This window comes from Cnephaeus nilssonii (assembly GCF_951640355.1).
Source record: "Cnephaeus nilssonii genome assembly, chromosome: 8".
Taxonomy (NCBI): domain Eukaryota; kingdom Metazoa; phylum Chordata; class Mammalia; order Chiroptera; family Vespertilionidae; genus Cnephaeus; species Cnephaeus nilssonii.
In genome coordinates, this window is record NC_137079.1 from 23,729,972 (window position 1) to 23,742,418 (window position 12,447).

Here is a 12,447-nt window from a genome sequence, read left to right on the forward strand (position 1 = left end):
GTTTTTATTTTCCTTTCTTTTTTCTTGTCAATAACAGGAATTTACCAGAGTACTGAGACAGTGGCTAGAGAATGTTCAGGAGGGCGGAGGAACAGGGCTGGGCGGGGGGATGAGGGGAGTAAATCTAGAGAGTTTTTTTTTTTTTTTTTTTTTTTTTTTATTAAGGTAGACCAGCTGTCCCCCGGAGAGAGATCAAGGGATCACGTGGGTGAATTGGAGAGAGGGAAACACACATACACACACCCTTTCTAAACGTAATCAGTTTTTAAAACCCTGTCTCTAAAACAGGAACTTGCCTCGGGTGTCCTGAACCGAAGAGCACAGAACTTGCCTTCCTCCTCTTCACAGTCATCTTGTCCTTGGAAGCGGGGAGCCCTGTTCTTCCACAGCCAGGGCAAGGTAAGTGGAGGCTGCAGGCTCACAGGGGCACCCTGGGGGGCGCCTTTCACTTTTGTTAACTACGGATTAGATTGAGAAGGTTCTTGGGAAGGTGGTGGGAGCCCGAACTCCCCATGTATTAAGAAAAGGAGGTGGGGGCGGGGTGCAGCCAGAGATTTTGCCAAATTACAGATGGAGCCAGCTAGATCCAGAACAATCCCCAGAGGAGGCCACAGGAAGGCCAAAAAAAGGCTTGAAATTCAAATTATTTTTGGTGCCTGGGAGATGGAGGGGAGCGAGTGAGGGCAGTGCTAGTACATAGGACCGGAAGAGGGAAGAAAACACGAAAGGCTTGGCCAGTATCTTTCTTGAGGAGCAGCTCCGGAGAGCACCGAATATTATCCAGAATGCAGCTGGCCTTGAATAGTATTTTTTATGCTGTGTCCACAGGGTAGACTGTGAAAGAGAAAATTCACAAGTTTTACATCAGTTTGGCTCTGACCTGAAAGAAGCAGCTGCTGCCTCTCTCCTCTGAGTCTGAGGTGACAGGACAGAGCGCTGTGCCCACATGTTCCTCTCACACCCGCTTCCCTGCCCTGCTGTCCTCCCACAGCTGACCTTCTCCATGAATGTGTCCACCCATCTTTTTGATGGTTGTTTCGGCACACACTTTTGCTTTTTGGGTAGGAAGGATGGGGAAACTGTAGGGGGAGCGATAGGACGGACGACACCAGGATGAGAGATGGGAAAGCAGTAAGTCCACCTGAGAATGAGGTAGAGGGAGAAGCAAAAGGCTCTGCTCCCTGTTCAGGTACCTCGACCTTCTCAGGTCTCATTTTCCTCATTTCTGAAAATGAAGGATGTGGTACTGGGCACCAGGTGAAGTTCAATTTTAGGTAAACAGCAAATAAATTTACTCTGACATACAATTCTATGTATTTAGGTCGTTTTGAAACCACCTCACTGCAGTGATGTTTATGGCTTTTTTGTGTGTTTTGTTTTGTTAATCCTCACCCGAGGATATTTTCCCATTGATTTTTAGAGAGAGGGAAAGACAGAAAGAAACATCGATGTGAGAGAAACACATCGATTGGTTGCCTCATGCACATGCCCGGACCAGGGCCCAGCCCAGGCTGGGGAGGAGCCTGCAACCAAAATACGTGCCCTTGACCAGAATCAAACCCGGGACCCTGTGGTCCACAGGCCAGTGCTCTATTCACTGAGCCAAACTGGCCATGGCACTGCAGTGATGTTTAAATGACAGGTACCCACAGGGTAGGGACCTGCCTGAGAAGGAGTGGGAGGTCTTCCCTGCTCCCACCTGGCCTTTCACAGAGTCCTCTCCCCCTTGTAAAATAAGGGGGAAACAGGCATTGCCCTTGGCTTTAAAAAACATCCAGGGCCAAGGCAAGGGACAATTAGAAATATTTGTGTTTGCGCTGAGAAAGCAAAAAGCCCTTTTACACAGATACATATCATTTCATCAGTGAGGTAGTTTCCAATTCATGGCTTTCCATAAAACTTGGAGAAAAGCCTAATTGAGTTACCGCCGATGGATCAGTACAATAATTTTTATAAACAGACTTTGTTATTTTTTTTTAGAGCAGTTTCAGGTTCACAGCAAAACTGAGCAGAAAGCACAGAGAGTTCCCATAAGCGACCTGCCCCCTCCTGCGCACAACCTTCCCGTAGGATAGTTGTTGAAGGAAGAGCCATCTCTAAGTGACACTGACCTATGGCTCGAAGGAGTTCAAAGAATGGAATGACATTGCCAAATCCAGCCCCGCTGAAAAACAAACTTAAAGTTTCCTGGCAAAGGTGATCTGGCTAGAAATCTTCACATCGGGTTTGAATTCATAGGCAGTTACGTCATTCCAGGCTCCGCTCTGAAGCCATACGTCCAGAAATATGTCCTAATTTTCCTTCTTTCTCATCAGCCCTGGACATTGTCATAACAAAGCGCCTACAGCCCCATCTACTTAGCAATGTGAACAAGGTTTCTCAGCATCTACACTCATAAAAATGAGAAATAAGGATGATATTGATGGTAAATATGCTCATTCTTGCAGAGAGTAATATTAATGGATGGATATTTAAACTATTACATGTATGTGTAAATATATAGAAAGACATTATATTTAAAAGTCCATCCTCACCCATCTCATTAAAAGAATGATTTCCAATAGTTTACTGTCTTATGTTTAATGATCAATAAAATATATGTTTATTTTGTTACTAATAGTTGTAATGATGAATTAGTTTCAAAGACTGTTTTAGCACTGGGAGGCTTATGGTCACAAGATGTTTTTTAAATTGTAAAATCGATTCACATGTGCATTTTTGTTTCAGAACATATGATAGGGTATCAAAAGGTTATTAAATAATAAAGATGTCATAAAATTATATGACATTTGGATACAATTTTTAGGGGAAGTGGAATATAAATATAGTTCAGGGAAAGGAATGATTTAATATTCGGACAAATAACTGCTTGTTTATTTTGAAAAAGGGATGATGGTGTCAAATGACTGTGGTACTTAGATCCTATTGGATACATTTAAAAAGCGTGATATAGCCGTTTTATTTTAAAACACTGCTTGCTAACCATCTGCAGAATACATTCTTTTCAACCACTCCAACTTACGATTAAAAGTTATAAAGGTCAACTTAACAAAATGTGTAAAGGGTTAGCTTCTTTCCCAGCACTTCTTAAGGGGTGGGGTGAAGAAAAGTCTGGAGACCACTGGTTTATATCATCCTCTTACTGACACTTCTGCTCATAACATAGCACTTATATTTGTAGATCCTTTGCAACTTTGAACAGCTAAAATTGTAGGCATCATCCTACCTATCATTTCAGAGGCTTCCTCTTCCCAAGTTCTTTGTCCCTCACCATGCTGCCCATCTACTCTAAACTGGGTGGTAGCTACAGAGTCACAGTACAAGGGCTTAAATTGGAGAAACTAGAAATAAATCAGCCCCTAGACCTCACAGCTGAACTATTTCAAGAATATGCAGTTACATTTCAGTGGCCGTGATTTGACTCATGGTGTAGTCAGTAACATATAATTAGGAGACGCATTCCAACGGACTTCTACTGCAATGTTTGCTTGTCACCTCCTGACTCCCCGGGAGGCACAGCAGGGTTTTACGGTAACTAATTCGAATGATCTAACCAAGCCTGATGTGCACCCTGTCATAGGACAGTGACTTCCTTGCATACCAGCTGAGGCTCGGGGCGAGTTTCTCCAAGTATTACACTTTCCTTTTTAAGGAAGGCAGGAAAATGGACGGAAGCAACTCTATGCCCGAATGGCAGAGGAACTGGCCAAGGGGGACACTATGTGATATGGGCTGTAGCCGTTGAGGTAGGAGAGCAATAAAGCGCTGCTCTTCATATCAGAACTAAAAACTGAATGCCAGTTCACCACAATTCCAATACAGCCGCAGGGTGTGAAACTGCTGTGCCGGTGTGTGGAGTTGGTAAGTGGCGATGCCTTGGTTCATCGAGGGTCGAGAGGGTTCTGTTTCACCACAGCTGATTTCTGAAGCTAGGTAGCATCTATTTAAGCATAAAGCTCTGCCAGTGTTTGTTAGCTTTAACTTTTTTTCTTTAATTAAACCTTTTATTTTGAGATCATTGCAGATTCCCATGCCGTTGTAAGAAATAATCCAGAGAGATCCTGTGTACCCTTTACCCAGTTTCCCCCAAGGGTGGCCTCTTGTAAACCATAGTACAACATCACAATCAGGAAAGTGACTCTTTTGCAGCCAAGAGACAACATTTCCATCAGCAGGAGGGTCCCTGTGCCACCCTTGTATAGCTACACACACGTCCCTCTTACCCCACAGCCTTCTTAACTCTTGGCAATCACTCATCTGCTCTGTTGCTGTAATTTTGTCAATTTAAGAATGTTATGTGAATGGAACCAATCAAACAGTAGGAAACCTTTCGGGGCTGTCCTTTTCCCACTTAGCATAATTCTCTAAATATTCATTCTGGCTGTTGCCTGTATCTCTAGTTTCTTCCTTTTTATTGCCGAGTAGCATTCCATGATATGAATCTACCACAGTTTGGTTAACTGTTCACCAGTTGAAGGACATCTGGGTTGTATCCAGTTTTGGCTATCCTATCTAATAAAAGGGTAATATGCAAATTGACTGTCACTCCAACACACAAGATGGCTGCCCCCATGTGGTCAAAGATGGCCACCCCCATGTGGATACAAGATGGTCGCCATAAGATGGCCAGCAGGGGATGGCAGTTGTGGGCGATCAGGCCAGCAGGGGAGGGAAGTTGGGAGCGACGAGGCCTGCAGGAGAGGACAGTTGTGGGGGACCAGCCCTGCAGGGGAGGGCAGTTGGGGGGAACCAGGCCTGCAAGGGAGGGTAGTTGGGGGCAATCAGGCCTGCAGGGGAGGGCAGTTAGGGGTGACCAGACCTGCAGGGGAGGGCAGTTAGGGGCGACCAGGCCTGCAGGGGAGGGCAGTTAGGGGCGACCAGGCTGGCAAGGGAGGGCAGTTAGGGGTGACTGGGCCAGCAAGGAAGGGAAGTTGGGGGTGAGCAGGCCTGCAGAGGAGGGCAGTTGCGGGGGGACCAGGCCTGCAGGGGAGGGCAGTTAGGGACAACCAGGCTGCCAAGGGAGGGCAGTTAGGGGTGACTGGGCCAGCAAGGGAGGGCAGTTGGGGTGACCAGGCCTGCAGGGGAGGGCAGTTAGGGGCAATCGGGCCAGCAGGGGGGCAGTAAGGCATCAATCAGGCTGGCAGAGGAGTGGTTAGGAGGTGATCAGGCTGGCAGGCAGAAGCAGTTAGGGGCAATCAGGCAGGCAGGCAGGCAAGCGGTTGGGAGCCAGCAGTCCTGGATTGTGAGAGGGATCCCAGATTGGAGAGGGTGCAGGCTGGGCTGAGGGACACCCTTCCCCCCCACCTAGTTATTGATAACTAGAGGCCCGTTGCATGAATTTTGTGCAACGGGCCTCTAGTTATCAATAAAGCTGATACAAGCATTCATGGACAGTTTTGTGTGTGTGTGTGTGTGTGTGTGTGTGTGTGAATTTAAGTCTATTTCTCTGGGATAAATGCCCAGAAGTGTAATTGTTGGGTCTTAAGATAGTTGCATGTTTAGTGTTTTTAGACACTGCCAAGCTGTTTTCCAGAGAGGTTGTACTATCTTACATTCCCACCAGCAATGAACCATGATCCATTTCTCTTCATCCTCACCTGCATATGACATTGTCACTATTTTTTATTTTAGCCATTCTGATAGGTATTTAGTGATATCTCATTGTGGTACAATATTTTTTGGGTGTCTTTTGAATTTCCCCCACTTTTATTGTGATATAATGGACATAATATTGTATTTGTTTAAGGTGTACAACATAATGATTTGATATATGTATCTATTGCAAAATGATCACAACAATAAGTTCAGTTAACATCCATCACCTCATATAGTTACAAATGTTTTCTTTTCTGTAATGAGGACTTTTAAGATCTATTCTCTTAGTAACTTTCAAATATACAATACAGTATTGTTAACTATAGTCACCATACTGTTCATTGTATTCCCAGAACTTATTTATATTATATTTGTTCCTTTTGACAACTTTCACTCATTTACCCACTCCCAAGTTCCTTCCATGTTGTCACAAATGGTAGGATTATCTTATTTTTCATGTCTGAATAATATTATATATTTAATGTTATTATATATCACATTTTCTCATCTATTCATCCATCAGTGGACCCTTAGCTTGCTTCCATGTCTTGGCTATTGTGAATAACGCTGTGATGAACATAGGGATACAGATATTCTCTTTGAGATAGTGATTTACTTCCTTTTGAAATATACCCTGAAGTGGAATTGCTGGATCATATGGTAGTTCTATTTTTAATTTTTTGAAGAACCTCCATACTGTTTTCCATAGTGGAAATGCATCAGTTTACATTCCCACCAAAAGTGCACAAAGGTTCCCTTTTCTCAGCCTCCTTGACAACACTTGTTATGCCTTGTCTTTTTTATAACAGTCATTCTAACAGGTGTGAGGTAATATTTCACTGTGGTTTTCATTTGTATTTCTCTGATGATTAGGGATGTTGAGCATCTTTTCATATACCTGTTGGCCACTCATATGTCTTCTTTAGTTCCTCTGCCCATTTTTAAATCAGATTGGTTTTTTGTTTGTTTTGTTTTGTTATTGAGTTATATGAATTCCATATATATATTTTGGATATTAACCTCCTCATCAGATATATTATTTGCAATTATTTTCTCCCATTCTGTAGGCTGACTTTTCATTTTTCTGTTTCCTCTGGGCAAAAACTTTTTTGTTTGATGTAGCCCCACTTGTTTATTTTTGCTTTTGTTGCTTTTGCTCTTGGTGTCAAATAAAAAAAAAAAAAGATAATAATAATAATTGCCAAGACCAATGTCAAGGAGCTTACCCACTACATTTACTTCTAAGAGTTTAATAATTTCAGGTCTTCAATATTTTTAATTTAAGCAAGTTTCTTTTCACAGATTTTATTTGTAAAGTCATTTAAAATAATTTAAAAAAATTAAATTATGAAGCATAAGATGCATAACACACAGTATTACATTTTAAAAGCATAAGAGAGTGTGAGTGAAACCTAAGTCTCCTCTTACCACCTCAGAGGTGAACTTCCCTCAGAGGTCACTGTTCCTGCCAGCAAAACCACATGAAACTTTCCACCTAAAATAAAGGCCCTGATCACTGTTCAGCCACCTTTTCCTACCCCAGTGCCATCACCAGGAATGATGAAGGTTGGCTTGAGCACAAATGACCTCTGAGAATACAGTCAACTTCTCTTTCCCGTCCTTTGTTGTTGTCAGCTAATCCATTTAGGAACATAGGAATGAATTGAAGAAAGTCATTTCCCCCTCTATCTCCTCCCTTCTCCCATCTCCAATCGCTTTTCCATTCTGCTGTTGTTTCTAATCTGCTGAGGGCTAGGAAACCACATAATTGGACCTTTGGAAATTAGATATTCAGTCAGAACTCCTAAGCAAGCCTAAGAAAAGCTCTTCTTATTAGTAATGCAGGGACTTGATCTACTCAGAGGCCCTTCCCCGCTCAGCTTCTAAATTCAGAGTTCGGTTGCAGAAATTGAAATTGCCAGAGGGCAACCTCTAGGTCAGGGTCGTGTTCCTGTGTATGTCTCTTCAGCAAGCTAGGACTGTGACATCTGACATCAGACACTGGAGGGTGCATTTGGCTACTTATCCAATTAGAACATTCACAGCATCATTAAGTATTAGGTGTAAGGATACATTCAGCTTGTTATTGTTTAATTACTAAATGAAGGAGGTAAGCTGGACTGGGCTTAATTCTCCAGCCTTGTGTTACACTTAATTTTAATATAGTTTGATAGACATGTGGAGTCATTATACAAATTATGATGAAATTTGAAATGAAGATTCCTGAGTAAATTACCTGTCTCCAGTGGCTCACACTGAATTTCACTAGGTTCCAGGATTTAATCAGGTTTTATATATTTTTTCCAGTGGCAGGAGTTTTCATGTGAATGGCTATAAAATTGGCTAACATTTTTTGAAAAATGTGTCCACAGACTGACAAGTATTTTTAAGTTGAGGATAAAGTTAGTTCTGTGGTGTTTTGTTTTGTTTTTTAATCACAAAGCAGCTATGAGATCTCTGAGGTACTTTTAAATTAAAAACTACTTACTTGTAAAACTAACATTTTTTTCCTCTGATCATAAAATAATACATGCTTATTGAAGAATACTTGGAAAATTCAGAAATAAAAAAACTTCTAAAGCTCACCTATAAATCTAACAATCAGATAATTACATTTTAAGTTATATCCTTGCAAATTGAATATTTTTATTATTAAACACACACATACACACAAATCGATTATCTCTGCAGAAGAAAACAGTGTTTGGAAGACATGAGTGGAAGAAATATTTGTGCGTTCTTACTATTTGTACCACTTGAACTCCGTACAGTGTGCATGTTCTTCCTATTGACAAAATAGTGGAAAGACATACATCTATCTGTCCAAATATCCCTTTTGCTTTTCTTTGTTTTGTAATAATCAGCTCGTATTGAGAACCACTGATGTAAAAGTCCACCCACTTAACAGACTGCCATAGGAATCTCTTGGAACACGGGACCCAGTTTATTCTCAATAGCAACTTTGATTATATTCATCCATAAGTATTTGCTAATAGTAGCCCGCATGTAGGCTCAGCGCTGAGGAAAGGAATCATGTAACTCGCTGAAGCAAAAATAAAGTTAAATATACTGCTAAAATGTGGTCATGGATTCAAAGCTAAGGTATTTATTCCTCCTCTCTCTCGGAATCCACAGGCCCAGTTCTCCCCACATAATCACAGGGCATCGCTGGGGATGCAGAATCCTAGCAGTGCACTGCGCTTATTCAAACTCTCGGAAAAGCAATGCCATCAGCACGATCGATAGGGACGGTGCATTTAGCAGGCAGCCTGCTATTTGTGGGGACAGGATGCACACTCTGTTTTGAGGTTTATGTTAGTGTCAGATTTAGCAGGATAGCAACGTTTTCTAAACTTAGTTACTAGGACATAATGTTGGCACGTGTATGTAATGCATGTATATATGTCTCTGTGTGTATGTGCCTAAAAAATATTATAGAATGTGTGGCTCAAACAACAGAAATGTATTTTCTCACAGTTCTGGAGGCTGGAAGTCCAGGATCTAGTTAGGTTCTGGGGAGACCTCTCTTTCTGCTGTGTGTTCACATGGCCTTTCCTTGGTGCCCGTGGGGAGAGGGGAAATTTTTTTTCTTCTTCTTATACGGCCACCAGTTCTATTGGATTAGAACCCCACCCTTACAACCTCATTTAACCTTAATGACCTCCTAAAAGCCCCTTCTTCAAAAGCAATCTCATTTCCAGTTAAGTCTTTAACATATGATCTTGGAAGTGAGGGGCCTAATTCAGCACATATATACTTATATTTTATAAGTTTTATTTTATACACAAATTTCCAGGTGTTCCACCAAATTTTTATATTGTTTATTTACTTTATTACTGTCCTGTACTGCTGTTTCCCTTATCCTATGAATGGAAATGGCCAAAGTTTCTTCCGCTCTCCATTTTCCCCATTTTTAAGGCTCTGAGAATTTGAGCTAAGAGATATAACCCTGATGTTGAACAGAGATCACTGAACTGGGATTCAGAACTCACGGATTCAACTCATAACGGGCTGTGATTCTGAGATTATACCTCTCCTGAAAACCTGCACGGTCCCATCTGTAAAACGAGATTAATAATCTACAATCCTGTGAAAGTGGAAAGAAAGGATAGTTAATAATTTATCACATAATGCTAGCTCTCCGTAATAAGATTCCAAATGAGATGCAAAGATTTTAGTCCAATGGTAGACTGACTTTTTAAAATGTAACAGAAATTCTCAATATTTACCACGTGTCCTAAAAACATTAGCCCACTCAATCTCAACCACAATAGTGTGAGAGAGGTTATCTGTTATCACCACCTTCCCCCTTTTATAGAAACACAGAGAAAGAAGTGAAGTTACTGGCCCATGGCTATCCAGCTAATTAGTGACAGAGTCAGGCGTCAAACCCCGGCAGCTTGGCGCTCGGCTCCAGTTACTGTGCAATCGCTATGAAATTGCCTCTTCACCTCTAATTGTGTCACTTCCGTGCTCAAAAGCCTTCAGTGGCGCTTGATGCCTAACGTAATAAGCACAACTTATTAGCTTAGCAAAAAAGACCCTCCAGCCACCTTCCTTGTTTGTTTTGTTCCCCATGAAAATCCTTCATCAGTCCTTGCGTGCTCCAGCTGAATTGGCCCAGTCACACTCCCCTGAATGGATCCCATGCATCCCTGCCTCTCTGCTTTGCCTCGGACAATCTCTTGATCTGGAATCCACCTCGTCTCACCAACCCCTCTCCACCTTCTACATCTTATCTTTCCTTCAAGATCTTTCTACAATGCCCTTCATACATTTCCTCCTGCACCTTCCAACCCCAGCTGGTTCTGATTTCCCATAGAATTTTATCTCTTCCCTCCTCTCTGTATCAGTTTCAGGCTTTTACCATAGTTATTTCTGCACATGTTATATTCCCTCCCTAGTCAATGATGGGCTCCTTGAGGGCTGCAGTATGTTTCCTCATAGAGCATTTTAAATTTTTTATTAAAAATTTAAATCATTATCGTTCTTTCCTCAGAACCAAATGCATGCATACTTATCGCAAAAAAAATTAAACATTACAGAAATCCATCTCCTAGAAAGTGAGATCCACCATTATAGCTCCTCCGCCTCTGCCCTAAGAAAACTGGGATTAACTGGTTGGAATGCAGTCTTCTAGATTTTTTTCATGTAATAGGCATGTATAACTTTTATTTACAGAAATGGGGCCATACTATACAGACCGCTTTGTACTTTCTTTCCTCTTAAAATATTTAGTATTTTTTAATATAGAGATGTAGCTCATTTTTTTTAACAGCTGCATAGTATAAGATTGTATGAATGTACCAATGTTTACCTGTTAAATCCCTTGTTAACGATCACAAAAGTGATTTCCAATGCTCACCATTATAAACAGTGCTTCAGTGAGTATGTGTGTATATAGTCCATATACATATACACATTCCATATATACACATACTCACCATATGTACCACATATATCTTCAGATGCTTTTCTGTAGGACATATCCTTGGGCATGAAATTGCTAGGTAAAATGGAATAGAGATTCTAAATAATAAATAGCAAAAAAAGTGGAGGGGAAAGAGTTTTGGTTTATTCCTTTCTGAGAGAGCGCCGAATCCTAACCACTAGACCACCAGGGAGGTGGTTTATTCCTTTCTGTATCCTTCATAAACTTAGTGACTAAGAGGCAGGCTCTGGCACCAGGCTGCGCAAGTTTTTATCTAGGCTTGGTCTCTGTGTCTCCGTCGCCTCATATAAAATGGGGTAATAAGAATAACTTGCTCCCAGTGTTGTAAGACTTAAATGAGATAATACATGTAAAGCAATTAGCATTTAGTAAGTATTTGGCAAATAAGTAAATGCAAGCTATATGGGAGGAAACATGGTAAAAGGTTCAGATAATTGTTTGTTAAATGGATAGGACTGAATAGAGCCACAGTAGATTGAGTAATCTTTCTGGAAATGGATGGTGTTTTGCTACTGAAACCAGTAGTAACTATTAATAAAATGACCAGCTAGCATTAGAGGTGCAATGTGTGGCCTTGGAGCAATTGATCTTTGTGTAAAATTAACTGGCCTGAACCAGGATCAAACAATGACTTTGGCCTCTTCACGTCCCACACTTTCCCCAACAGAACTAACTGGCCCCAGCTGCAGCCTGGCACCTTATAAAATGGGTATCTCTGAGGACAGAGAACAATGCAGTTCCCTGAGGGTGCCCTGGCTCACCACTGAAGGTTAGGTCACCCAGTCACCCAACCATTAACATGGAAAAGTAATAGAAATGCGTAAGTAAATGGCCAGAGGAGACTAAAAGGCTTCTGGTTAGATTCTTAGGTTCTGGGCCAGAAGTCTCCATCTTCTTGGAGAAGTTTCTATACCAGTACTAGAAGGTTGTGAGGATAGTCAACCATGGCTTCTAGATCCAGCTCTGCCACTAACTAGCTGCAAAAATGTGAGCAAATTGTTGAACCTCATCCTGCATTGACACAGTAAGAGGACTTAACCCGCTGATGCAGAAGGCCCTTTTTTGGACACTCTTTTCCCCATAGGCAATCACATTTTCTGACATCAGTGCTATTTATTGTACTGAAAAAAATGAATGCATGAAATCAGGCAATGGAAATACTTTCAAAATGTGTCAGTCATGAGACAGAAAAGGGTGACAGCAGGGTGCAGAATCAATGGACACCTGCTCTGTGGTGCCCACTCCAGGAGGAGGTGGGGGGGTCCTCTGAGGAAACGCCAGGAAATCCAGGGGTAAGGGAATGGAATCAGGGCAGCCATTGTAGTCTAACTGGGGGCAGGTCCTGGCCAGGGTCAAATGCAGCAGAAAATGAGGCCCCTAAGAATGAGCATCGCCCAAAG

The 12,447-nt window shown here is 41.8% G+C and overlaps 1 protein-coding gene across 1 annotated transcript in view; it reads left to right on the top strand.

Moving 5' to 3' along the window:
* Positions 1-295: 295 nt before the first annotated feature.
* PLEKHA2 (pleckstrin homology domain containing A2) overlaps positions 296-12,447 on the top strand; it is a 73,868-nt gene continuing 61,716 nt past the window's right edge. Inside the window, exon 1 of the mRNA XM_079779228.1 lies at positions 296-399. The gene's annotated coding sequence lies outside the window, so the exon portion shown is untranslated. The remainder of the gene's footprint in view (positions 400-12,447) is intronic.